At 40.3% G+C, this 27,500-nt stretch overlaps 1 long non-coding RNA gene across 1 annotated transcript in view; it reads right to left on the bottom strand.

Annotated features, from left to right (window-relative positions):
• Nucleotides 1-1,138: 1,138 nt before the first annotated feature.
• Nucleotides 1,139-27,500, bottom strand: part of LOC307017354 — a 527,538-nt gene continuing 501,176 nt past the window's right edge. The window contains exon 4 of the long non-coding RNA XR_013802142.1: nucleotides 1,139-1,534. This is a non-coding gene — a long non-coding RNA (uncharacterized lncRNA). The remainder of the gene's footprint in view (nucleotides 1,535-27,500) is intronic.

Genomic DNA, 27,500 nt, shown 5'->3' with positions numbered 1-27,500 from the left:
GACAAATGGCATCAGTAACAGATGTGATATGAATTTCTATAAAGTTGTCTCACATTCTTGGTCATATTTTATATACAGTATGTAATGAGTATAACATGTCCAGTGAGTATAAAGTGTTTCCTAATACCGTGTATTCAACCACTATGGAATATGTATGTGGGCAGACAAAACTGAGTTGTTCTTTGTGTGAAGTAACCTCAAGTCACTCCGCAGGCACATTTTGATGCAGACCAGTTTGTCAAGAGAAAAAAGGGCAAGACTAGGCTGAGAGCAGAGGCTATACCCACCATCTTCGTGCATCGCCCTGTGGTCAAAAAGAGAAGGGCCCCTGCACCACGATTCACCCCGGGACCTGTATCTACAAAGCCCATAGCTCATGATCACAGCTATAGCGTGAAAGGTGACACAGGTATAATAAGTATGAACTCTTAGTAACAAAAGTCATATTTCTTATTTTTAAGTGGTATAATATTTGAAAGGTTCGAAAATCTACAGTGCCATGTCTTCTACTTACATTGGTCTCAAAGATTGAGGGAAGAAGGGATGAGGAGACTGAGAGAAAGGAAAGTGAGGGTGAAGAAAGAGAGGACATGGCTAGTGAGGAGAGACAGGGAGGGTGGACACCACCCACTCAGTCAGCAGCCAGTCACCATACGAGGGAACCAGCAGCCAGTCAGCATACGAGGGAACCAGCAGCCAGTCAGCATACGAGGGAACCAGCAGCCAGTCAGCATACAAGGGAACCAGCAGCCAGTCAGCGTACGAGGGAACCAGCAGCCAGTCAGCATACAAGGGAACCAGCAGCCAGTCAGCGTACGAGGGAACCAGCAGCCAGTCAGCGTACGAGGGAACCAGCAGCCAGTCAGCATACGAGGGAACCAGCAGCCAGTCAGCATACAAGGGAACCAGCAGCCAGTCACCATACGAGGGAACCAGCAGCCAGTCAGCATACAAGGGAACCAGCAGCCAGTCAGCGTACGAGGGAACCAGCAGCCAGTCAGCGTACGAGGGAACCAGCAGCCAGTCAGCATACGAGGGAACCAGCAGCCAGTCAGCATACAAGGGAACCAGCAGCCAGTCAGCATACGAGGGAACCAGCAGCCAGTCAAACAGATCTATTAAAAGAATTAAAGAGAAAATTAAAGAGCCAAGAAGGAATCACCAAAAAAGCAAAGTCTGCACTAAGAAAAATCAGGAAGGAAAATGCAGCTCTCAAGAAAACAATGAAAATTAGGGACAAGAAATATAAGAAAACGTTTTCAAAAGACCAACTTAAGGCATTAGGCAGACTCATCACAAAGGGGATGAAATAGAGCAATGGGACAATTAAGAAGGCTTTAAAAATTCGCTTTGCGTTCGGACCAACAGGTTACAAAACTCTGCAGGAATTGCAGATTCCCCTTCCAGGAATAAGGACACTGCAAAGAAGGATGCAATGTGTTAAGTTTGAGCCTGGTGTGTAACAGCTAACATCACTGCCCCTCCACCCGTAACATCACTGCCCCTCTACCTGCCAACATCACTGCCCCTCCACCTGCCAACATCACTGCCCTCCACCTGCCAACATCACTGCCATCCACCTGCCAGCACCCAGCCAGAGGAGCGCAAACAACAAAAACAAGCAAGGTGTCCCGTCATGTACCTGCAAGTTTGGGTTGGCAAAATGGAGTAAGAGAGGGACTTGAAAAACCTTGGTGGCTCTCTACTCATGTTGTTACAGTTGTCTTGGTTACAGCTCTCAAGTTTTTTTTTGTTGCCATTTTCACATCTTTAGAAAATATGAAATAATTGAAGTGAAATCAACCTCTTCTCTGGAGAACAAACTTTGATTTCTCTGTCTTGTGAGTTTGCAGTCTTGCAGTTTTGCTCCTCCACCTGTAACATCACTGCCCCTCCACCTGCCATACAGTAGGTTACAAACAAGATTACTTATATAATACAGTGATAGAATACATGTTTAGTATGCTTACTTATATAAAACAGTAGTATTAAACTTACCTTGTGTTTTCACTCTCACTTAAGTCCCTCTCCCTTTGCCATCAATCCAAAATCAGCTGAGCTGCAACATTATACAGACAGGTAATCATCAACATAATCACAAGGACACAATATGGCTCTGCTAAAATCACTCACTCTTACATATTTATATTTATCTAATATTTAACTCCCTCCACACCCGCATACAATCCTGTTTGGATGCCCCTCTTCTATAATTCAACAACGTTGGACGAAATGACATTAAGAGAACGGAATTTACAATTAAAAGGCTGTTCAACGTGTGTTGCTAACTTGATCCGTTAACCTAGCTTTATCTGTTATCTGTAAACGTTCCCTAAATCTACTAATTTAGGGATAATCCACTGACATCCTTTAATACACATGTTATTTTGAATCAGATGTAATGATAATATCCGCAATATAAATCTTTAAACTTCTTCTTACCTTTAAAAGTCCGTAACTAACGGTCTATTATGCTGCAACTCTACAGCTCTGCTAGCCTTGGCGCTAACTTCCGGGGAACGATTGAGAGGCTCCACGATCCGCCATTGCTGTAAAAAAGTGGTCCATTGGAGTGAACGGAGATGACGTAACTCTCAGTCTATACGGCGCTGGTTTCGACACAGAAGACACAGAAGAAGTTGAACATGAATATTCAAATGCATATGACGGACCACAACCTTATAATTATGAGCCTGCTAGGCGTCCAAGAGACCAGGAGCAGCCAAGGATTAGAAGAAATAACGGCCATCGGAGAGAAATTGAGCTGTGGTGTGAGGAGAACCAGTGGAGAATTGGGCAGCTATCTTGGTGTGTGACCGGCGTTAGCTACAGAATGTTAGCTAACGTCACATCACAACATTGTAAAGTTAGCTATCATATATCAGGCTATAACTAACGTAGCATTGATAATATAGTAACGTTACTGGCAGGACTGTTGATACTGATCCATAACAGAAACTAATGCGCAAGTATCAGCCGTATCTCGCGTTACCTAATGCAACTCCACACTACGGTGCTGTGTACCGGAGGAGAGACGCGAGATACGGCTGATACTTGACGACTTGAGAAAGGTTGTGGAGCCTCCGTTGATATGCCGTTGTAAATGGCTTGATGGAAAGCAGGTGTGTAATCGGGGAGGGTGCACAGCTGATTGCAGCAGGTGAGTGGAGGTTGAGCCTGGAGCCAGGAGTGACAGCCACCACGCACATACAAACAACACAGACAGGGGGAAACATCAAACACAAAGGAGACGGCTGGAGCAGGACAGCCACCACAGCGTTACCTAATGCAACTCCACACTACGTCTTACGGTGCCGTGTACCGGAGGGGAGAGAGAGAGAGCAGCGAAGGGGGGCGGGAGAGAGAAGTAATACGGTTTCCTGATAAAGCTGTGGAGAGTATGTGCTGCAGGGAGGTGGATGCACAACGCACCCAGGAACGAACGCTAGCTCCGGTCCTTTTTACTGTGGACTCGATGTCCTGACAGGCTGGTATTTGTGCAACCTGCACAAACACAATACTGCACCATGATTACAAATGGTGAAATACAATGTAAAACTACCGAAAAATACCAGCTCCTTAAAACACAACCGCTCTACTCAACGCAACTCTACTTTAGGCCTACCCGCGGTCAGAGAGCGGAGATGTGTCCCCTGTGTGATGTAATATGACGCGTTTGACGTATGACCTCAAAATTGCTCCTTTCCCTCTGAATTCCTGCCCTTATGTCTCGTAAAACATATCAAATCCTGCATTCACTTTTTTAATTGTAATTTTCAAGCAAGTTTAAGCATAAATGTAGAAAAAATAAAAACCTGCAAGATGCTCTTTAAGGTTACATTTCTTCTTCTAATTAGCTGAGTTTCTTCCCGTTAAGTGAGTATGCATCATTAATAGGTTGTTAAATGTTAAGAAGCCCTGAGATGCTGTTTCTTGCAAGCAGTGGCGGAGGTGGGGGGTGGCTGGGAGTGGCCGTGGCCACTCCCAGCGGAATCCTGGCCACCCTATTGGCCACCCCAAATACCCTCAACCACACCCACATCACAGCTGTCCGTAGCCGCTGTCACTAGTTTTCCCCGTAGCCAGGCCGGCCCGTCAATGCCTTCACTAGTTTTCCCCGTGCGGTGCGGAACCATTCCTGTAATATACCAGAGCACTGCCGGAACACTTTCGCTGCATCACATCCGACCTGCACACTGCGCAGTGTGCGCACCTTACTGCTCCAGGACAACGAGTGCCGTTCTCAAGGCGCACATGCCATCTTCGGCTGGCAAGTTAACCACAGGTAAGCTATAATATTAATATCAGAGGCCAGATTGCTTTGTGACTGGTTTTGTAACATTGATTATCCCACCCTTAACTGTATATATTAAGCAAAGTATGAGCTAACGTTTTTATGCATTGTACAAATTCTTAGGTGACGTTATTTATTTGCCATTAGTAAAGTTCAGTAAGTAGCTTACTGTAGCATGTACAACCCAGTCTCATGGCATTTCGTGTTCACCAACACGATTTTTAATCTATTGATTCGTGTTCACCAACACGATTTCCCCCTTTTTTTCGTTTTGCACAGCACGATTTTAAAAGCAGTATTTCTACTGGTCGTGGAAGACCGGAAGCTGTGTGGTTCATAAAAACATGTTCTTACTCGATATCAAGCCACAATTATTGCTTTTATTTTAAATCGTATAATTTTGGACTTTTGTTGATTTCTGTGAGGAAAATAAATGGGGCTCAGAGCCTCAGCATACTGAAATCTGTATTTTTAAAATCTTTTTTTCCTTTTAATTTGTTATTCTTTTCAAAATAACACACTGTTATTTACTCACCAATAACACACAATTATCCTTGCTTTTATCTATTGGTTTAATTCCATAATCTCTGGCTTTTTTGGCGTCCGTCAGGAACTGAATTTCAAAATAAAAATAACCGGAAACAGACGTAGGCCTCTAGGAGTTTAGGATGGCCGAAGACACTACACTACCCATAATCCCCAGCTATCGTTTAGGACTACAGTCCCTGTGATTAATCTTCAAACTCTGGGATTGGATGTTGGAGTGGCAGTGCGCCAAGGTTACGCCCTAAGCTGTTTGAAATGGAACGAAACCACGTCAGACTATCCAAAACTGGAATCGAACGCCCCCCCAGAACTACACATGCTGGCTATTGTGTCTCGCAAAATGTTCTATGGGACGTCTCTACTGAACGTTTTTGTTTTTCCCACAATTAGAAGTTGCCAGTATTAAACACATTGGTGCTATCAAATGTAAAACATATAATTAATAAATGGGTGAAAATCGCTTGTGTCCATAATGCGCAGCATTAATATATACCCACATGACAGCTCATTGTTACTTTGTAATTCTACTCCACTACAATGCAGAGGTTAACCTGGTATTTGTACTCCACTACATTTATTTGAGTTACTTTGCAGATTCTGATTAATGATGTGAAATATAAACAACCCTTAAATCAGACTTTAGTTACACCTGAGTAAAATGCAGGTAAGGTGATTGTCAAGTGCCAACAATCAGAAGAGATATTTGATAGTTGGTGCTTGAGAAGACTAAACATTTATCTGCAATTGACATGAATGGAAACGAGTAATAAAGTATACTCATTACTCGTTATTCTCTACTAATAGTTCAATAAAGACTGTATATTATGGCTATTTTGCACATCCCTTTCAAGATTTCAAGATTTTCAAAGGTTTATTGACATATCATATACACAACTACGGTGTATGCAATGAATGAAAATCTTGGGTCACAGGTTCCTCAACAGCGCATTACAAGACATCTATCGTGCCTCCACCATTAAAATGTCATATTCTGCACATTTCTTATACTATCTACATACATAAGAGTATAATTCATATGTATAATATCAGATAAAATAAATGCTTCAACATAGTTAACATTGCAGGAAAGCAATATATTAGACGTTAAGTACTTTGTCAGGCTTAATATTTATCTGTAGATAGATACCCCCAAAGTTTTTTTCTTATTTAAAAGAAGACCTTAATCTAAAGTATTATTTAATGTTTAAATAAAGGTTCATTCGTTTTTCTGTTTTGCACATCCTCCTATTAATATCTTTGTACATCCTGCACTAAACTGTTTTATTGTAGAGATCACTTACAGTATCTTCTGGATTTTTTATATTCTATATTTCTATCATTGACCTTCTACTTTCCCCCTATGAAAGTATGTACTCTTAATATTTTTTTAATCAAATATAACACATAAAAACAATAATTCAATAACATGCTTTAACCACTAGGCGGTGCACACAAGGTACACACAGCCATAATAACTTTGTATTATTAGTATAAGACACTTATGTATGTACAACATCTGAAGATGTGTAGTTTTATTCATGTTTTCACATAATTTTACAGCATATCGCTATACTATTTCAGACTCAGTATTTACATTCTTATATTCAAAGAAAATCAGTAATATCTTTAAAAACTACAAGTCCTTTTATATCAGCTGTGCACCGTTATGGTGTAAATATAACCTATCGATGAATTAGATCAAATATAAAAGTCAGCCGAATTAGTGTTGATACTGCGAGGAGACGTATTGTGTGAAGATAAATTAAAGTTGTTGTTTAATTGTTGATATATTTATGATCCACGTTAAGTATTCAGTTTCGGCGGCATTTCTTCCAGTTTTTCCAAAGGTCTTCTCATCAGGGCTCTATAAATAAAGAACTACGGCAGATCTATAAATGTATTACAATGCCGTTATGTGATGACTTTCAAAGAGAAAAGCAAGAACAATCGGAATTAAGTATTATTTTATACTTTTAAAATGTTTTCCGGATTTCATATCATATAAACACCAAATCCCAGCATGCATTGCGGCTAAAAACATCCAATCAGCGAGCTTAAACCATAGCTGAGGATCTTGGGAAATGCCTACGTCTGTTTCCGGTTATTTTTATTTTGAAATTCAGTTCCTGACGGACGCTAAAAAAGCCCGAGATTATGGAATTAAACCAATAAATAAAAGCAAGGATAATTGTGTGTTATTGGTGAGTAAATAACAGGGTGATATTTTGAAAAGAATAACAAATTAGAATGAAAAAAAGATTTATATTTATAAAAGGCTCTGAGCCCCATTTATTTTCCTCACAGACGGAAACAAAAGTTCGAAATTATACGATTTAAAATAAAAGCAATAATTGTGGCTTGATATTGGGTAAGAACATGTTTTTATGAACCACACAGCTTCCGGTCTTCCACGACCCGACCGGAGAAAAAGACGTGCTGCAGGCACGAAACACATTACCAGTAGAAATACATTGGTTTTAAAATCGTGCTGTGCAACACGAAAAAAAGGGGGAAATCGTGTTGGTGAACACGAATCAATAGATTAAAAATCGTGTTGGTGAACACGAAATGCCATGAGACTGGGTTGGCATGTAGCATGAGATGGCACAAAAACGTGTCATATCAATTTAAGTCAAATTAGCTTTTGAATAATTTTTTTATCAAGGAAAGTGACTAGCATCCTAGTAGGGGCTTGTTTTTAAAGTTAGATAAAGTAGTAAACAAATGATAAGCTCTGCTAAAGGATACAGTTATTTACCATTAGCAAATTCAGTAAGTAGCTTACTCATGTAGCCTGTAGCATGTAGCATGAGATGGTACACAAACGTGTCTTATCAAGTAAACTAAATTAGCTTTTGAATATTTTTTGAATCTCTGTTAAAGGGTACAGTTATTTGCTGTGAATTTAACCTATTGCTATAACTCGATTATAATAGCTAAATAATCAAAATATTATTTACTTTTTTAGACATGGCTTGATAAATTGAGCATGCAACTGCATAAACGCATTTATTGAGTCACCTTTGCTAGTGCTAGGACTTGTTATAATGATGGTGGTAAGATTGATATATTCTGCATTTTGCGTAGTGAGTCAGAAAATCATAATGAAGAGAAAGAGAGCTGACATAGCATCCTTTTTCAATAAGAAGAAACAAGCTGAGGCACAGGAGAATGAAAGACAGGGTCAGATGGAGAAAGGACAGACAGACAGAGAGAGCAAGGGAGAGGAGTCGCCAGTGAGACCTGGCCCAAGTGGACCTGCAGGTATACAGACTCTCCCTCATACACCTGGCTACTGTGTTACCTTCATTGATATTTTCCACTAGTGTGTTCTATCTATATTCACATCATGTTGAAAATGCATTTTCAAAGCTTTAAGTAAATAGTTTCACCACCTTAAAGTCTGACACAGATTATTTTGTAGTTGTTTTTGCAAAGACCCCAACTCAAATATTGTAGAATTTTCATTATATAACCTGTTGGAAAATGGTTTAATCACCTTAAAATCTAATGCTTTTTATTTTTAGATGTTTCCAAAAGACCTGTACAAGCACCGCATACAGATTCAGAGAGCGAGAGAGATGAGCCCCCACGTACCAGTGGCCCAAGTGGACCTCCAGGTATACAGACTCTTTCACAAATACTGAATATTTGAATTGTACTTTAGTTTTGTCCAATCTGATACAATGGCAATGTTTTAATGCAGCCTGATAATGAATGGATAAGTCTGATAAACACCACTCATATAAACACCTCTATCGGAGTAAAGTAAGGTGACAGTAGATATAAGGGCCTGGATCATATATTAGATGTAGAATGAGAAAATGGTTAAACTGATTGGCTTGATTGTTATTCATCTCTGCTTTAATTGAATAATTTAAATTGCTTCTTTTTTTTTAAACAGACATTTCCAAATCAAGAGCCGATCAACCAGTCCAGCCACACCTGAAACTCTTTCCCAGGACACTCCAGGGCGACAGACGAAGAAACTTTCAAGCCTCATGGTACAATGTTCACACATGGCTAGAGTATTCTCAGATCCAGGACTCTGCACACTGTTTTGCATGCAGGCATTTTGGCCTCCCAAACACAGATTCAGTGTTTACTTCAGCCTTGGGATTTAAGAACTGGAAAAAGGCAAAATTCAGAGATGGAGGGTTCACTAAACATGTAAAGGGAGAGGCTCACACAAATGCAATGGTGGCTTGGAAGGAATATGAGAGAGGAGACAAAGTGAATGCATCTTTAATGAGTACCCTGACTAAAGAACATAGTAAGCAGATACAAGAAAATCGTACTTATATAAAAAGTGTAGCGGAAGTTTTACTGTTAACAGCAACCCAAAACATTTCACAAAGGGGTCATAGGGAGACAAGAGATGCAGACAACAGGGGAAACTTCTTGGCTATATTAGATGTGATTGCTAACCATGACACAGTTATCAAAAATAAGGGCCTCGCAATGCAAAATACACTAGCCACCAAATTCAGAATGAGATTTTGGATACATTAGCTGAAATGGTATGCTCCTCCATCATTAACGAGGTCAAGGAAAGTGAGGTATTTTCCCTAATGGCAGATGAAACTAAAGATACAAAAAAAAAGGAACAGATCTCTTTAGTGCTGAGATATTAGTATAAAGGAGCTGTAAAAGAGAGCTTCTTGCACTTTGAGCCTGCAGACCGCCTTGATGCTGCAGGACTGACAGAAAAATTAATCGAGGTCCTTGAGAGATATGGCCTGGAGTACAAAACGACGGTGCTTCTGTCATGAGTGGCAAGCACTCCGGCGTTCAAGCTCGAATTAAGGAGGTGGCAAAGCAGGCGTTTTATGTCCATTATAATGCACATAGCCTTAATTTGGTTCTAGTTGCAGTCCCACAAGCTGAATGCTTTTTTGCGTTTTTGCAAAGACTTTATGTCATTGTGTCTGGCTCTTATGTTCACACGAGGAGGCTTAACATTCAGAAAGAAATGTATGCCGGAGCTCCGAAAGAGCTTCAACGGTTGAGTGAAACAAGGTGGGCTTGCCGGCATATAGCTTGCCGTACCGTCTTAGATAGACTACCTGCTATTATTTGTGTCCTTGAGGAAATAGCTGCAGAAAACAGCGGAGATAGAAGTGTTGATGCACGTGGCCTGCTCGCTCAAATTGACCTGCAGTTTATTGGCCTTTTAGTGACATGCACTAAGGTTTTTGGAGATGCAAGATATCTCTCTGACCTTCTACAGTCTCCCACTCTTGATTTGTGTTCAGCTGAGGATCTAGTTGAAGCCCTCGTGAAACGTTTTCAAGACTACAGGGATGAAACCTACTTTGAAGGACTCTGGAAAGAAGTCTTAAATACAAGTGCAAAATGCAATGTTGAGACAGACCCTATTCCAAAAAGAAAGACAAAACAGAGCAGAATGCTAGATGGACATACTGTCATGTCCTCAGGAGGTGCACGTTCTGAGCAGACCAAGGACACTTTTCGTGCCAGAATATTCTACCCTGTGCTTGATAATATGCTTGGTGAGCTAAATAGACGATTCTCAAAACCAAATTGTGAAATAATGATGGGGATCCAAGCCTTGAATCCTTCAAGCGTTACATTTTGCGAAGAGCAGGCTCTATTTGCATTTGCTTCTATTTATGAATGCAACATAGATGACCTTGGACATGAGGTACACCAAATGAAAAGAATCCTAGAGAGGAAAGTAACATCTGGCATGCAGAAGCCCTCTAGCATAGTAGAGCTCACAAAAATCCTTTAAAGAGGTATTCCATGAGCTCTTCCGCTTGTGCAAAATTGCCATTGCCATACCTGTGAGTACTGCTTCCTGTGAACGCAGCTTTTCTAAACTCAAGTTGGTAAAGACATACTTGAGATCTACCATGGATGATGATAGACTTAGCAATCTGGGGGTTTTAAGTGTGGAGTCCAGACGAACAAAGTCCCTGGACTTAGAGGAATTTGTGAATCGCTTTGCTGCAAACCACAACAATCGCAGAATACAGCTGTTGTAAGCTGAATGTGAGGAGAAGGAGCAGTGGCTGTTCAGGTGTCACAAAATGACCACTGATTCAGCTCTCCAAAGTCTCCGGTCTGTCTCCATTGATATATTAATTTAAGTGAAACAACAAGTGGATCACATCCAGGGTATTCCACTGTTTCAATAAACGTCTTATATGTCAAATGTAAATTAAATGCCTTAATTGTTAATGTTAGACCCTCTTGCACTTAATGTTCATATACAAGTGCATTGAGTTAATTATTTCTTCCCTCAGTTAAATGGGAGTGATTGTACTCACATAAATAATTATTTAAAGTCACACACTCATCAAGGATGTTTGGTAATGGAAGATTATGGCACATCATTTTTTCTTAAAAAGGTGCTAGTTTATTTTAGCAAGGAAAAACAATCAAAATCCCACATTTATAAATACAAACTTTAAAGATTCAAGATTTTTTTTTCACAGCTGCTTTAGTGTTATGTTGATGGTATTCTTCATGCTGGCTTACTTTCACACTGTCGTTGCTAACGAGACAGAACCGTTGTTAATCTCTTTAGAAACTCCCTTGCCATTTGAAATGTCTGTCTTATTAAAAACCAAATTAGCCAAGGTTACAGCATCTTGCAGGACATGACCGTCATATAATACTCTGTATTATGATCAGTTCCTATGTGCCTGGACTGAGTATGACAGAAAAAGGCATGTTGACAGAAACAGAAAACAGTTGTTACAATATGTGTTACTGTGTTGATTCAACACAAATATATTACATGCTCATTTACAATGTTATACGGGAACGTGATGTTCAAATTAGCCAACAGTGTACGCTGTTCAGTAAAATTGCTGCCAAGAGCCAGTGTTCAGAAGGGTTCATTTGTTGGACTACTTAGACTACTTGTTTTTAGGGATACTTGTGTACAATATAATGCTAGATTTGAAGGCACAATGATTAGTATGTTTATACTTAAACATTCCCCCCCTCTCAATTATCAGTTATAACACTTAAGTGTGTGGCAGTGTGTGTACCTGCAATGCAGACCTCTGCCTGTTTTCCTTATTTGGCTGTGTTCAGGACTGTTATGGTAATTTAAGTGAAACAAGTGAATCACATCCAGGGTATTCCACTGTTTCTATAAATGTCTTGTATGTAAAATGTAAATTAAATGCCTTAATTGTTAAAGTTGCGACCCTCTTGCGTTTAATGTTCATGAAAAAGTAAGATGTTTGTCTTAACCAATAATTTAATTTAAAAAACTCTTGTTTAAATGATGTGTCTCTGTCACTGAGAGAATGAGGTGATCTGCTGCTGATCACCATAAGCTAAACAGTCTGTATATTGCACTACATTTGTATAATGTAAGCTTTGTTGTTACTTTACCTGCGAGAAGAAGAACAAAATAGTTAGATATACTGGATATTATTTGCTCTATTCCACCACTTAATCCCAAATAATGTAGAGGTGTGTTGTAGGTGCCTTACAGTAAATAGCCCCTTATTTTATAGTGAGATGTATTTTTATGTTCATATAATAGTGATTTCAATGCCGCCCCAACATGATCACTGGTCCCATCCTGGCCACCCCACTGAAAATGTCCTGGCTCCGCCACTGCTTGCAAGATGTTGCGCCCGGGAAACCTGGCTTAACAGGTGGCTGCTAACGTTGGTTCACAGTTTATTGCAGTGCTGCCGTGCCACCCTCTCGTCTCCAACACGGGAGAATTACACATAAACATGCAGCGGGGTGTCACAGTGTTGTCGCCAAGTTTAATGTAAAGTTTCACAGCTTTCTTACAGCGGAATCCAGTTTGTTAATGTTCAGTAGCCAACAGCTAGCATAGCATAAACAGCTAACCGCTAACGTTCGGTTAGCTCTGCTCTATATATTACAAGCTAACATGACTAGCTAATGTCACACTGTGTGAACTAAAATACTTTTTGTATTACTACATCATACATGCTTGGGCCAAATCACTGCTAAAATTAATTATTTTTGAAAATGTATAGTAAAGAAACACTCAGCCATGCATGAAATAACATAGCAAAAATAATACAGGTAATGTTTGACCCATGTTGTCCCTTAGAAGTGTAGTGATACAAACATGATTTTTATTCAAAAAGTAAGAAAGGAAAAATAAAAATTAGAATTGGTGTTGATCCAAAACAGGTTAATTGAGGAATACCTGGAATCCTGAATGGTTAAAGTAATTTATTGCAAAGATATTTACAATTAAAACTAATTCAGGTGACTTTTGATGCATGTTGGTTGTATATTGTGTAACAAAGAGTTAACATGACAGCTGTGATGTTCACTCTTTTGACAGAGCACCAGTGGACAGTGAGGACTATGGAAGAGAAGATGTGATGGCTTTGTGTGGAAAGCTGCTTACGCCAGCCTGTGTCCGTCTCATCAGTCTCTTCAGGCAGCACCCAGCTATTCTTCCATCTTGCAGATGAAAAGACTTTGATATGTGAGTAATAACTAACTTGTGTCTAACATAATATTGAATGTGTTCTAGTAAAGTATTTAAAAATACCCCACATTGTACATTTCAAACCTTTATTTAATCAGATTGGTCCCTTGAGATCATAGATCTCTTTTTCAAGGGAGACCTGCAGCTTGTACATGTACAGGACAATCAGACAAAGATCTTCAGACAATTGTTTTGTCTTTGAGGTACAGCCGCAGCAGAGAGTCTGAGTTTGAAGAAAACACTAACTTATTATTTTGTGTCGTTTAATCAATCAATATTTACTGGTCTTGAATTTCCTCACTGGATTACAAAATGCTCAAATCTTATTTTACAGGGACATTATGCAGATTTAATCACCTGAAGATGAAAATAGAGATTCAGCGATATGTACCATTTTAAGGAAATAAACTGTTAGCGGTATTGACCGAAGCTCCACAGCTGTAGCTAGACGCTGCTAATGAAAACTCAAGTGCTCAATTAGTTGGTTTTTCTTTTTTATTAAGAATTGACCAAGCATATCTTCCTCTTCGAAATCCCAGTTGTACTTCGCTAACACGCAGTGCCTGGGAGGGTGCGTTTGATTGTTCCCACCCTTACCTAATTTATGGACTACAGTGTTTCCCCTAGGTTTACTGCCTTGGCAGGGTGCTGAAAAAATTGTTTTGGGGCACCCACATTTCTTTAATCCTCTGGAGCAGAGAGAGGAGCTGTGGATTATTGTTATCGTACAGTAACAATGTATTTGTACATTAAAAAGTAATAAAGTACAGTGTTACACTGTATTGTATTACTTTTATTCAAACTGTATTCCCTTCTTATCATGTAGCCTACACTTCTTCCTTTCATTGATACATTTAAATCACCTGACTACAGCATATAACATACCTGCTGCAACCCTGTGCTGCTGCTGCTTCTCTCTGCCTCATCCTCTATTGCTGGAGGCAGCTCCACCTCATCTGATCTCTGATATGAAAGCAATCGTGTTATGATCATATTGAGCTATTGGTGTGAGTCTAACATTAAACAAGCAGTCTGCTTGTCATATATTGCTGACGATACAAGTGGCAATTTGTTGAGTCACTGCCGCTAAATGCCGGTAGCATCAAGCTAGCAAATCCTGCATTAGCCTCACATCAACAGGTGTAGACAGAACATCCAATTATCCTGAGCTAATTTACTGAATAAGCGAACTCACATCTTCTGTCTTTTTTTTCACCCAACTCATTAGACTATTCTTCTGCTGGCGTTTCATTGTTGTTTTCTGTCAAATTCAATACTGTAGTTCAAAGCCGCGGTACCTGCTCACCATCTGTGAGCTATTTTTAGAATGCGCACGCTACGTTCGTTGTCGCGTTCGCGCGCGTCCACCTGGGCAGAAACAGAGCGGAGGGAGAATGTGAATACGCAAAGCAGTGGACACTGAAACATGCACATACATAAATAACATAGGCGTTTAGTTTATTTAATAAAAGAGCACATGTTCAATGTGAAAAGTGACCGTAGATAGATTACTTCAGTTGCAATTTGGTGCTATATATATATATTTTTTAAATAAAAAATAAAAAAACACCTTGAATTTCAGGTGAGGCTCCGTTGGCAGGGCGCAGCGCCCCGCCAAGACAATGGTAGGGGAAACACTGGATTAGGTCATTAGGTTGTTAGACTATGTTCCCCCCATGGGATGCTCTAAATAACGTGTGTGTGTGTGTGTGTGTGTGTGTGTGTGTGTGTGTGTGTGTGTGTGTGTGTGTGTGTGTGTGTGTGTGTGTGTGTGTGTATATGTGTGTGTATGTGTGTGTGTGTGTGTGTGTGTGTGTGTGTGTGTGTGTGTGTGTGTGTGTGTGTGTGTGTGCGCGTGCGTGCTTCAAAGGTCCATCATACAAGATGTAGGGGATCTATTGGCAGCTGCTGATAATAACATCCATCATTATGGTTCACTAATAGTTATCACTTCACTTTCTCCTCCAGCACCTGGACACAGCAGGAACCTATGCCAGGATCCTGTTTTGTGGACTTCAGCTCTGACTTCAACAGCATCATCCCGGCTCTGCTGCAGGACAAGCTCTCCCAGCTGCACGTGCCTGACTCCACCTGCAGGTGGATCACAGACTTCCTGTCTGACAGGAAGCAACACGTAAGGCTGGGGAAACACGTCTCTGACCCCCGGAACATCAGCATCGGTTCCCCTCAAGGCTGCGTTCTCTCCCCTCTGCTCTTCTCCCTGTACACCAACACCTGCACTTCCAGTCACCAGTCTTTCAAGCTCCTGAAGTTCAGACGACACCACCCTCATCGGACTCATCTCTGGTGTGGACGAGTCTACCTACAGGTGGGAGATGGACCATCTGGTGACCTGGTGTGGGGAAATCCACCTGGAGCTCAACACTCTCAAGACAGTGGAGATGGTTGTGGACTTTAGGAAGAACGCAGCCCCACCCGCCCCCATCACTCTGTGTGACTGTAACTGCTGTGGAGTCTTTTCGCTTCCTGGGCACCATCATCTCCCAGGACCTCAAATGGGAGCAGAACATCTGCTTCCTCATCCAAAAAGCCCAGCAGAGGATGTTCTTTGTGAGGCAGCTGAAGAAATTCAACCTGCCAAAGACGATGATGGTGAACTTCTACACCTCCATCATGGAGTCCATCCTCACCTCCTCCATCACCATCTGGTACGCTGCAGCCACAGCCAAGGATAAGGGCAGGCTCCAGCGTGTCATCCTCTCTGCAGAGAAGGTGATCGGCTGCAATCTGCCATCCCTCCACGACCTGCAGGCCTCCAGGACCCTGAGGCGGGCAGGGAAGATAGTGGCCGACCCCTCCCACCCTGGACACAAACTGTTCACCCCCCTCCCCTCTGGCAGGAGGCTGCGCTCCATCAGGACCAAAACCTCTCTCCATCAGGACCAAAACCTCTCTCCATCAGGACCAGAGCCTCTCTCCATCAGGACCAAAACCTCTCTCCATCAGGACCAGAACCTCTCTCCATCAGGACCAACACCTCTCTCCATCAGGACCAGAACCTCTCTCCATCAGGACCAGAACCTCTCTCCATCAGGACCAGAACCTCTCTCCATTAGGACCAAAACCTCTCTCCATCAGGACCAAAACCTCTCGCCACCTCAACAAGGCCCGCCCCCCCCACTGACACTTTACCTCAGCCACAACACAGACTCTATGCATTACATAATGGAGATCACAGGATGGTAAATAACGCAATGTTTAAATATAGCTTAATGCACATATTTTATATTCTATAATTTATTGCATTCTATTTCGATGTAAATGACTGCTCTATTTTATTTGCTATCTTACTACATTTTTATTACAGTGTTCTTAATATAGTTCGCTATCTGTGTACTTTTTTTGATTTTTGTTTTTGATTTGTATGTATACACCACGACATCTAGTCAAATTCCTCGTACGTGTGAACCAAGCGGCAAACTCTGGGGAAGAGCCGGGACGCTAATACGGAAGTGCCTCAAACTGCAGTTCATCTAGTGGCCAGTAGGAGCAGTCTGCAGAAGGGAGCAATTTCCATAGACCCCAATGTTAAAATGCCCAACTTTACAGCAGAAATAAACATGTTTACATCGTGGTTAAAAAAAACATATTCTCTGTATAGTTAGATCCCCCCTTCATGAATATGGATTGGGGGGGTGAATTTTTTCTCAACTCATCTGTTTAATTAATATTAAGCCTTAAAGCTTTTGCATAAATTAGGGCGTGGTCACTTTGATGGACATGTACATGCCTCACTGTCAGCTAACAGCAACTTGTCCACTCTGCTAGGCTACAACCATAGAGGCTACAACGTTAGTTAGTCATAGTACTGTACTTGACCCTTTAGCTTTAGCCGTGTTCGTGGTGATTGTGCCTTTTAGGGAATATTGTTACAAATACCAGACAATTAAAATGTTGTGCTGTGCGCTTGAATGTACTCCAAGAAGTCTAAAATGATAATATTATACATGTCCCGTTCGCAGGTGTTTGTGTGCTTGGTAGCTTAGCTTGTTACTTATTAGCCAGCTAAGGACGTAACCCTTTATACATACATATACATTTTAGTTTATGATTCAGCCTTGGGTAAGACTTTTATAGTCTATGGCTATGACGGCCATAATGCTAAACGGGAGCAAATGTTAGAGGGATTAGACTCTGACGTCGCTGTCAAGCCGTTAGTGGCCGACTCCGCCTACTAAGGGCTTCTCGGCAACTCTGCAGAATCCTAATGGTGACGTCACGGACACTACGTCCATTTATATATACAGTCTATGGTGTAAACCTACCTGGCAATAAACCCGTTTCTTATTCTGATCTTTTTGTCCTCTAGGTTGCACTGCCACGTCTACAGTAGCGCAGAATGGACAGAGGAAACATGATTGGGCCTCAAGTCTTTTGCAGCCAATATACATTATCCTACAAACTTTGGATAGGAGGGTGAGTGAACAAGTTATCCATTGGTTGGAACCTACATCCCCATTGTTCAGGCCCAGATACACCGGCCCGAAATAGGCAGTAAATAGGAGTCGGGCCGAACATGAGCGTGGGCACGCCCTATTCGGAGTGGTGTGCGCCGCACCGTCGGGTCTTTTCTGCCGACCTGACGCCTTTTCTTGCTGATTCAACATGTTGAATCGGCGTCGGGAACACCACCGGAAGTCGGACAAAGGGATAACACTGATTGGCTGTTCAGCTAGCGAATCAGTGCATGAGAAGCGTTAACGGAAGTGAGGGAGCTAAACAAATGATTTAAAATGGAAGATGGAACACACACGGACGGCTATTTCACCTCATCGGTTTATAGAGCTCCTGTTCGTTCATGTTTTCAATGGAAGAGAGTGAAAATGGAAAGAAAAACGCTATTTGTTGTTTGTTTATATCACGGAGTCTGTTATTCTTCTCTGTCTTCCGGTTGTTCCGGTTGTTGCCTCTTTTGAATTATGAATACACACTACCGCCGCCTGCTGGTAACGAGAGTTATTGCCACTCACGCATACGCAGTTCATACGTGCTCGGCTCGGATTTGCGGTGTGTTCCAGTGCGCGAAGTCGGCAAATACGCAGGAGAGTCCGGCGACGCAACAGTCGGTGTCGGCGTCGGTGACTTCTCAGGTGACTGGCCGGTGTATCTGGGCCTTTACACCAGGGGTGGGGAACCTCCGGCCTCCGGGCCGTATACGGCCCGCGAGACAATTTGGTACGGCCCTCGAGATAATTTATAAGAACACGCAAAAAAGAAAAACATTTGAGAAATCTAGACCGCAAAAAAATTAAACAAGCGAGTGCCGGTTTTTCCTAGCCAAGGTCAGGGTCCTTGAACACAACACGAGCCTAACGTGTCATCACGTGGTATTATGTCTCGTTTGATAGGGGTGCAGTTCTGACAGAGAGCACCAGATCGCCACTCCGGCAATTCATTAATTGCAATGCCGTGGTTTTTGCGTGTCTGTGTCTTTAGTTGAAAGCCCAGTGGCGATCTGTTCATCTGTCATACTGACCATACAGTCAATAACTTTGTTGTTATTAGCATCTGGTTAGCTAGCTATGCTAACGAATATAAGAAGCTTTTTCTACAACCAGTGAGGTAAAGGCACATCTTTATATGATCATTATAGTTATAAAAAAATAAGAGAATAAAGTAAACAGGTATAAAATACTATATGACAGTAAAAAAAAGTTGTTATTAATAAACAAGATTACAGTTTGAAAAAGGAGCGATTTGTAAAATATCCATATAGAAAAAGAAATCTGCTTACAGTTCTGTTTCATATGGGTGTTGAGAGATGTATCCATAGATCTCCTGATGTTGCTCTCAAAGTGCACCAGATAGATGCTTTTAACTTCAACATTAAAAAACTAAATCTTCCCGGGGGAGCATGCCCCGCGGAGGTTAGGTCCCCCACCACTTAAATCATGTCCACATGGATAGGAAACTAAATACATTTGCACACATCTTGTGTCCATATCTTTCAGTTTTGGTGTTCATGCCACAACCGTGCACGTGAATACGCAAGTCATGCATTGGTAAGATATCTGGATTAAGAGGTTGATTTTTCTTTGCACAGCATGAAAGAAAGGCGAAATGAATTGGCTGTGATTTTAGTATTTTTGAGCAGAGGTCAATCATTTGTACGGCCCTCGGAGGATGTTGAAAAAATTGAAATGGCCCTTGAGAGGAAAAAGGTTCCCCACCCCTGCTTTAGACGTACTAAATCCTGCACACTGCTCCTTCAAATTGACAATGTGAACATATGTTGCCATTTTGTAATTTCTGTTATTTTCAGTTGAGAGTGTTTCAAAGTACTCTTACTTTTTGTTTCTGCTGTTAATAAGTATGATGTTTAAATATGAAATGCTGTATTCATTAGTTGTACTATAATTCTACAAATATTTGTATATTTTAAGTTTTCAGAGTAGTTGTTTACAGAACATTTTGTGACGTCATTTTGTTGAACCTTTTGGATTGGAAAATGTTAGAAAAAAGCTGTAAAATAACAGTATTCTAGCTGTAGAACTTTAGGTTCTGTATTTATTTTAGTGTTTGATCAAACAAATCTAAAACAAAAAAATGTAAATAACTGTTTTTCTCATCAGAACTTTATTTAAGGTATTTTAATGTAACATTTTAAGACAATGGATTTAAAAAAAGAGAGGAAAGTTTCCTCTAAAATATTTAAGGACAATTTCTGTATACTAATTGCTTTTGCACTTTATTTCAGTTAAAGTATTTTTACTTTAATTTTGTGGTTTTTGTTTGGCAGCCCCAGTAATTTTACCGTTTTTTTACGGGTTTTTTGCCCGTAGAAGTTTTGGTGCTGTACTTTATTAAAGGTTATTGACTGTAAAAAGAGAGGATACATCTGTAAAATTACAGTTTTTTGAACGTTAAAGTATTAGTGCTGTACTTTTATTAAAGGTTATTGTGTCAGGGTAGAGCGAAGCTGACAGGACCCAAATGCAGATTTCACAGAAAATTCCTTTATTTCAAGGTTAAATAGACACGAACAGAACTCTTCCCCGTGAACACAGTCAATACAAACACAACACAGACAGATTGTGACATATTAACTGTAAAAAGAGCAGATAAATCTGTAAAATCATCTTTAAGGACAATTCCCGTAAATTAATGGCTTATTCACTTTATTTCAGTTAAAGTATTTTACTTTAATTTAAGGGTTTTTGTTTGGCAGCCGCTGCTGCCAGCACTTTGACCGTTTTCTTTTATACAGTGTAGGTACGTTTGAGAAACCGGCTCGAGATACACTTGTTGTTATATTCCATGGAATGCTCTTAACATCCCGATAGCAATGAATATCTTAAGAAAAAGACATAAAAAAAATTCATTCGTGGAAGCCGTAGCCTACTGTATAAAGCACGACCAATCATTTTAGCCGGCCCGGCTAAAATAACTGGATGGCCTACCTGCCTGTCAGCCTTCCATCTGTGCACAAACTTATCTCGTGCCCTCATTGGTCATGTTCGTTCGTGTTGGAAGAGGGGCTCTGTAAGGAAGTAGCAGATTTTTTCCAGCTGTGTATTTTCAAATTCTAGTGCACTCGAGCTGGTTTCTCCAAAATGACCTACCCCACCTTCAATATCATTGCTTTTAACTAACCCAATACAGTTACGTGACATTTGATGACATAATACATTTAATTAAAGTCAATGTTTAAATTGTTCAGTGTGTATTGAAATGAATGGTGCTCGAAAGCTAATATAGTAGCCATTGTATAACTTGTGGTACAGGCTCATTGCCCAACACGGTTTGATTTCCTGATCATTTTAAGATATGAGAGAGGGGTTCTTTTTATGAGTTCAGGAAGGTTTGACAAATGTGTCGACCTCATCATAAAAGTTGGTCATGCATTTTTACAGCAAATGTTATTCAGACACAAGGAAACAACAGTTGTTGGGGACTATTTTCAGCAGCGGATGAATCCACATTTGGTGCTCTAGTGAGTATTTATAGCAACATGGTGATGTGTGTGGGATTGAGTGATAATAAAGTAGAGTGTGAGTTCATGCTAATGAGGGGAACATGCGACCCAATGCAACAGTGTGGCTCATTGATGAGTAAGAACAATGGGGCTCTATGGCCCAGAGGAGGGAAAGATTTCAGGATCTGATACACACACTATACCAGACTTTAATTCAGACCTCTTATCTACACTGAATATCCAACCCTAGTTCTCACACTATTTTTGATATAACATTATGAAATGACAGTTCCATTCCCAAAGGTCTACAGTCAGCAGGCACTCGTCCTCTGCTACTCTTCTCCATGCTGCAGCCTGGGTGTAAATGTGTTGTGTAGATAAGAGCATCTGGCTAACAGCGTCTTATCAGAGGCTGATAGCAGCGAGCCGGACCCTCCAGCCCTGATTCCTTCTCCTCTGCCCCTGCACTCTCTCATATCATCATTCTGTGAAACCAGGGATATTACATCGCTGCTAGGTCCTCCAGCGTTTGAGGATAACATAAGGTCTTGAGGCAATTGGACGAAAAACACAATATTTATGATCAAAAACAAAGTCACTCGGTCACTTTTGACCCGAAACGCAAGAGAAGGGTTGAATCAGACTTTAGTTAAACCTGAGTAAAATTCAGTGAAGGTGATTGTCAAGTGCCAACAATCAGGAGAGATATTTGATAGTTGGTGCTTGAAAATACTAAAAATGTATCTTATCCCTATAAGGTATATTCATTACTCGTTATTCTCTACTAATAGTTAATTAAAAACTGTATATAATGGCTATTTTGCACATCCCTCTCAAGATTTCAAGATTTCAAAGATTTATTGACATTTCATATGCACAACTACGGTGTAGTTATGCAATGAATGAAAAACTTGGGTCACAGGTTCCTCAACAGTGCATTACAAGACATCTATCAATATGTGTGTATACCTCCACCATTAAACTGTCATATTCTGCACAATTCTTATACTATCTACATACATAAGAGTATAATTAATGTGTATAATATCAGTTAAAATAAGTGCTTCAACATAGTTAACATTGCAGGAAAGCAATATATTAGACGTTAAGTACTTTGTTAGGCTTAATATTTATCTGTAGATAGATACCCCCAAAGCTTTTTTCTTATTTAAAAGCAGACCTTAACCTAAAGTATTCTTTAATGTGTTAATAAAGGTTAATTAGTTTGTCTATTTTGCACATCCTCCTATTAATATCTTTGGACGTCCAGCACTAAACTGTTTTATTGTAGAGATCACTACAGTATCTTCTTGATTTTCTATATTTCTGTCATTGACCTTCTTTCCCCCTATTTTGTATGTACACTTAATATTTTTTTCATCTAATATAACATATTCAACAGGAAAATGTAATAACGTGCTTTAACCACTAGGCGGTGCGGATTAAAAGACTGTCAAGTTTAAAGTGTTAACACAACAAATTATACTTTTATTAGTGTAGGGCAATTATGTATGTATAACATCTGAAGATGTGTAGTTTTAACATGTTTTCACATAATTCTACAGGATATTGCTATAATATCTCACATGTTTTACTTCGACACATTAATATCTGATTTGTAAAACATCACAGACAGAAAGGTATGTCCCTCATTTAATGGTAAGCTATTGAAATTCTGAATCCATAGATGTGTCTCCCATCGCCCAAATCCCCTGACTATTCTCTCAACTCAGTATTTACATTCTTATATTCAAAGAAAATCAGTAATATTTTTAAAAACTACAAGTCCTTTTCTATCAGCTGTGCACCGTTATGGTTTAAATATAACCTATCTACCAATTGGATCAAATATAAAAGTCAGCCGAATTAAGGTTGATACTGCAAGGAGACGTATTGTGTGAAGAGAAATGTAAGATGTTGTTTAATTGCTGATATATTTATGATTCACGTCACGTATTCAGTTTCGGTGGCATTTCTTCCAGTTTGTCTAGAAGTCTTCTGATCAGGGCTCTATAAATAAAGAACTACGGCAGATATGTAATATTTAATCCAGCCGAACCGTGTATTACAATGTCGTTATGGGATGACTTTCAAAGAGAAAAGCAAGCACACTCGGCATAAAGTATTATTATTATAATTTTTTCTTTTAATGTTTTCAGATTTCATATTATCCCAACGTGCATTATGGCTAAAACATCCAATCGCCGAGCTTCAACCATGTCTGAAGATCTTGGGTAATCAGTTCAGTGCGTGTGTATCGGTGTGTATCGGTGTGTATCGCCTACGTCTGTTTCCGCTGACTTTATTTTGAAATTCAGTTCCTGACGGACTGCAAAAAAAGCCGGATATTATAGAATTAAACAAATAAATAAAAACAAGGATAATTGTGTGTTATTGGTGAGTAAATAACAGTTTGTTATTTAGAAAAGAATAACAAATTAGAAGGAAAAAAATATTTTTAAAATACTGATTTCAGTATTCTGAGGCTCTGAGCCCCATTTCTTTTACTCACAGACGGCAAAAAAGTCAGTCATAATACGATTTAAAAAAAAAAAAAAAATCGTGGCTTGATATTGAGTAATAAAATGTTTTTATGAACCACACAGTTTCCGGTCTTCCAAGACCCGACCGGACAAAAAGACGTGGTGCAGGGCACGAAACATACTCGTTCTGTGTGACACGAAAAAAAGGGGAGAATGATGTCGGTGAACACGAATCAATAGATTAAATGTTGTGACTATAACACGAAATGCCGTGAGACTGGGTTGCAGAACAGCAGAGAGTACACATCTTTGGTTGCAGGCTGAAAACCCACCTGTTTCTGTTTCACACAAAAAGCTGTAATACTAAAAACTTTTTGGCTTTTTTGAAACTCAAAAAGTTCCATACAGATGGAGTGGATGTACTTGTTTGTATTTTCACGGTTGTTTGCAGTAATTGTAAGTCACCTTGAATAAGAGCATTAACTTAATGAAAAAGTGATTGGCTACCGCAGCGGGAAGTCAGGCTCTATTTAACCCTAAAGCTGATTTGAACTCTGGACTACAACTCATTGTATACTCTATATATAGACCCTCCAGAAAAACGCGATTCTGCGATCGCAGAATTTCCCGCATAATCAGCAAAATGCCGCAGATTTTTAAAAGTCCGCATATTTATCAAAAGGCCGCATAATCCCCGCATTTTTCCACACAAAGTTGAGAAAAAAAAAAAAAAAGTTAACTCGTCTTGACGAGTAGTGATGATGACGCAATGTCATCAGCCCGCGCATCACAGAAGGCAAACACCGTCGTGTGAAGGTGTGGAATTCACACACCAAGATGAACAAATCGAATCCATCACATTTACCCACGAACATTTCAGCTAAAGACCGGGCAAAGCAGTACCCCAATGTCTTGCACGAAAGTGGGGGGAAACTGTTCTGTACCCCGTGCAACTGTGTGTTGGAGCATAAAAGGAAATCAACTGTGAATACCCACTTCGATTCGCTCAAACATTCAAAAATGGTTTCTGCTGCGGACAAGAAAGCCAAGCAACTCACGCTCACAGAGGCTTCAACCTCCAAAACCCTTTTGAGGGTTGCAAGAAACGAGGTGAGTAGCCTACAAGATTGAAGCTGGTCAGATAACGAACGAGTAAATGAAAACAGAATGAGGAGGTAGGTGTGTGTGTGTGTGTGTGTGTGTGTGTGTGTGTGTGTGTGTGTGTGTGTGTGTGTGTGTGTGTGTGAGAGAGAGAATAATCAACTTTTTCCGCTTCCCGCATATTTCACAACTGTTCGCATATTTCGCAACTTTCCGCATATTTCGCAACTTCCCGCAATTTTCCCGCATAAAATCACATAAAAACCCCGCATTTTTATCGCATAATCAATGATTTTAGCCCGCATAATCGATGATTTTAGCCCGCATAATTAAGGATTTTGGCCCACGTTTTTCTGGAGGGTCTATATATAACACACTATATTGCCATATCTGATTTACTGTGTGAAGATTTGGGGAAACACGTACAAAACCAACCTACAGCCGTTATGCACATTACAAAAAAGGGCTATAAGAGTTATCAATAATGTTGGATATCTTGAACACACTAATGTATAATTTTTGAAGTCACACATATTGAAGTTCACTGATCTGGTTAAATTTAAAATGGCACAAATCATGTACAGAGCAAGACATTTATTATTATTATTAATATGAAGACTTTTTTTGTTGAATATATAAATATTATCATGAATGTGGATAAATACTGTATTTTAACAATACGGTATTCTGTTTTTCACATTTGTTATTTTTTATTTGTTATTATCTGTTCGAAATAAAGATTGAAAGGAAAAAATGAAATGAACTTTCCCGCCCAACAAAATGCACTATCCTCCCTCAAAAGAATGCGGTGGTCTGGCGTGGTGTAATGTGGACACAGTCCAACTGTATAAAACATATAGACATAGAGTCCATCTCATAATCCATGCCGTTTTTGCTTGTAAACAAATGCCTTCTTATGTGGCTGATTCTTGTTAACTGCCACAGCATCCAAATGCCAGCAAGTGGCACAAGGTAGTAACATAAGTTAAAGTTGGTTGTCCATCCATCCATCCATCCATCTTCTCCCGCTTATCCGTGGTCGGGTCGCGGAGGTAGCAGTTCCAGCAGAGAGCCCCAAACTTTCTTTTCCCTGGCCACATCAACCAGCTCTGACTGGGGGATCCCAAGGCGCTCCCAGGCCAACGAAGAGATATAATCCCTCCACCTGGTTCTAGGTCTAACCCTTGGTCTCTTCCCAGCTGGACGTGCCTGGAACACCTCCCTAGGGAGGCGCCCAGGTGGCATCCTAACTAGGTGCCCGAACCCCCTCAACTGGCTCCTTTCGACGCGAAGGAGGAGCGGTTCAACTCCGAGTCCCTCCCGGATGACCAAACTTCTCACCTTATCCCTAAGGGAGACACCAGCCACCCTGCGGAGAAAACCCATCTCGGCCGCTTGTACCCGCGATCTCGTTCTTTTGGTCATGACCCATCCTTCATGACCATAGGTGAGGGTAGGAACGAAAATGGCGCGGTAGACAGAGAGCTTTGCCTTCTGGCTCAGCTCCCTTTTCATCACAACGGTGCGGTAAAGCGACTGCAGTACCGCTCCCGCTGCTCCGATTCTCCGACCCATCTCACGCTCCATTGTTCCCTCACTTGAGAACAAGACCCCGAGATACTTGAACTCCTTCACTTGTTGGTTGTGATGTACAAATATCTTTTTTTGAATGTACAATATTTATGAACACATATTGAAAAATGAATGGAGGTCTTGTTGGCAGAACAACGTAAACAACTTAATGAAAAGTAAATTTGTCCTTAACCTAGTCAACGGTCTATTATGGAGAACTGACCTGATTGGCCAGTTTGAACAGGGAAGGCGGGCTCTTATGTGTGTGACTGGAATAAGGTTATGGTCAAGCCTTTTTTTTAAAAGCCTGGCACCAGCAGTTGCGAGCAGTGTGTAGGATCTTTTGTTTCCTGTTCCTTTTGTACGACCACTAAAGAGGCAAGTGGGACTGAATCCAGAACCCTGCTTCAGTTTGGTGATAAGAATAAGAGCGAGGGTAACTTCTGAGTGGCAGTGCAGTCTTGTTCAGTAAGGTAAATAAACTGCATTTACTTGAAGTGCTTTTCCACTCAAAACACTTATACGTATACAGAATTCTGAGACACAGACGCTTTGTGCTGAAGAACTTTTGGTCTATTTGGATTCAAATAGGAAGAAGGTACATTCTTGATGGTTATATCCGTGTAAAGTAACTAAGTACATTGACTGAAGTCCTGTACTTAAGTGCAATTTTGAGGTACTTCACTTGAGTATTTTCATTTTTTGCTACTATGTACTTCTACTCCACTAAAGTTCAGAGGTAAATGGTGTACTTTTCCTCCACTACATGTATTTAATCCCTTTAGTTACTTCACAGATGTGGATGAATGATGTGAAATATAATCAATTGTTAAATCAGACTTTAGTTCCAACTGGAGCAAATTCACAAGCTACCCTGCAGTATACAAAGTCATTCAAACTAGCTGCACCTTTACCAGCTTTGAGAACACTTTCATTATCAATCATTATAAAACATATCATATATATTATTCTGAAATGGACCAATCTGTACAATGAATACTTTTACTTTGGGTACTTGAAGTATATATTATATATATGTACTCTAGTAAGATCCTACTTCTTCCACCTCTGGTAATATCGCTTGTGCTTCCATGATTGGGA

The sequence above is a fragment of the Notothenia rossii genome, assembly GCF_949606895.1.
Source record: "Notothenia rossii genome assembly, chromosome: 8".
NCBI classification, from domain to species: Eukaryota; Metazoa; Chordata; class Actinopteri; order Perciformes; family Nototheniidae; genus Notothenia; species Notothenia rossii.
This window is presented reverse-complemented; position numbering and strand designations above follow the sequence as displayed.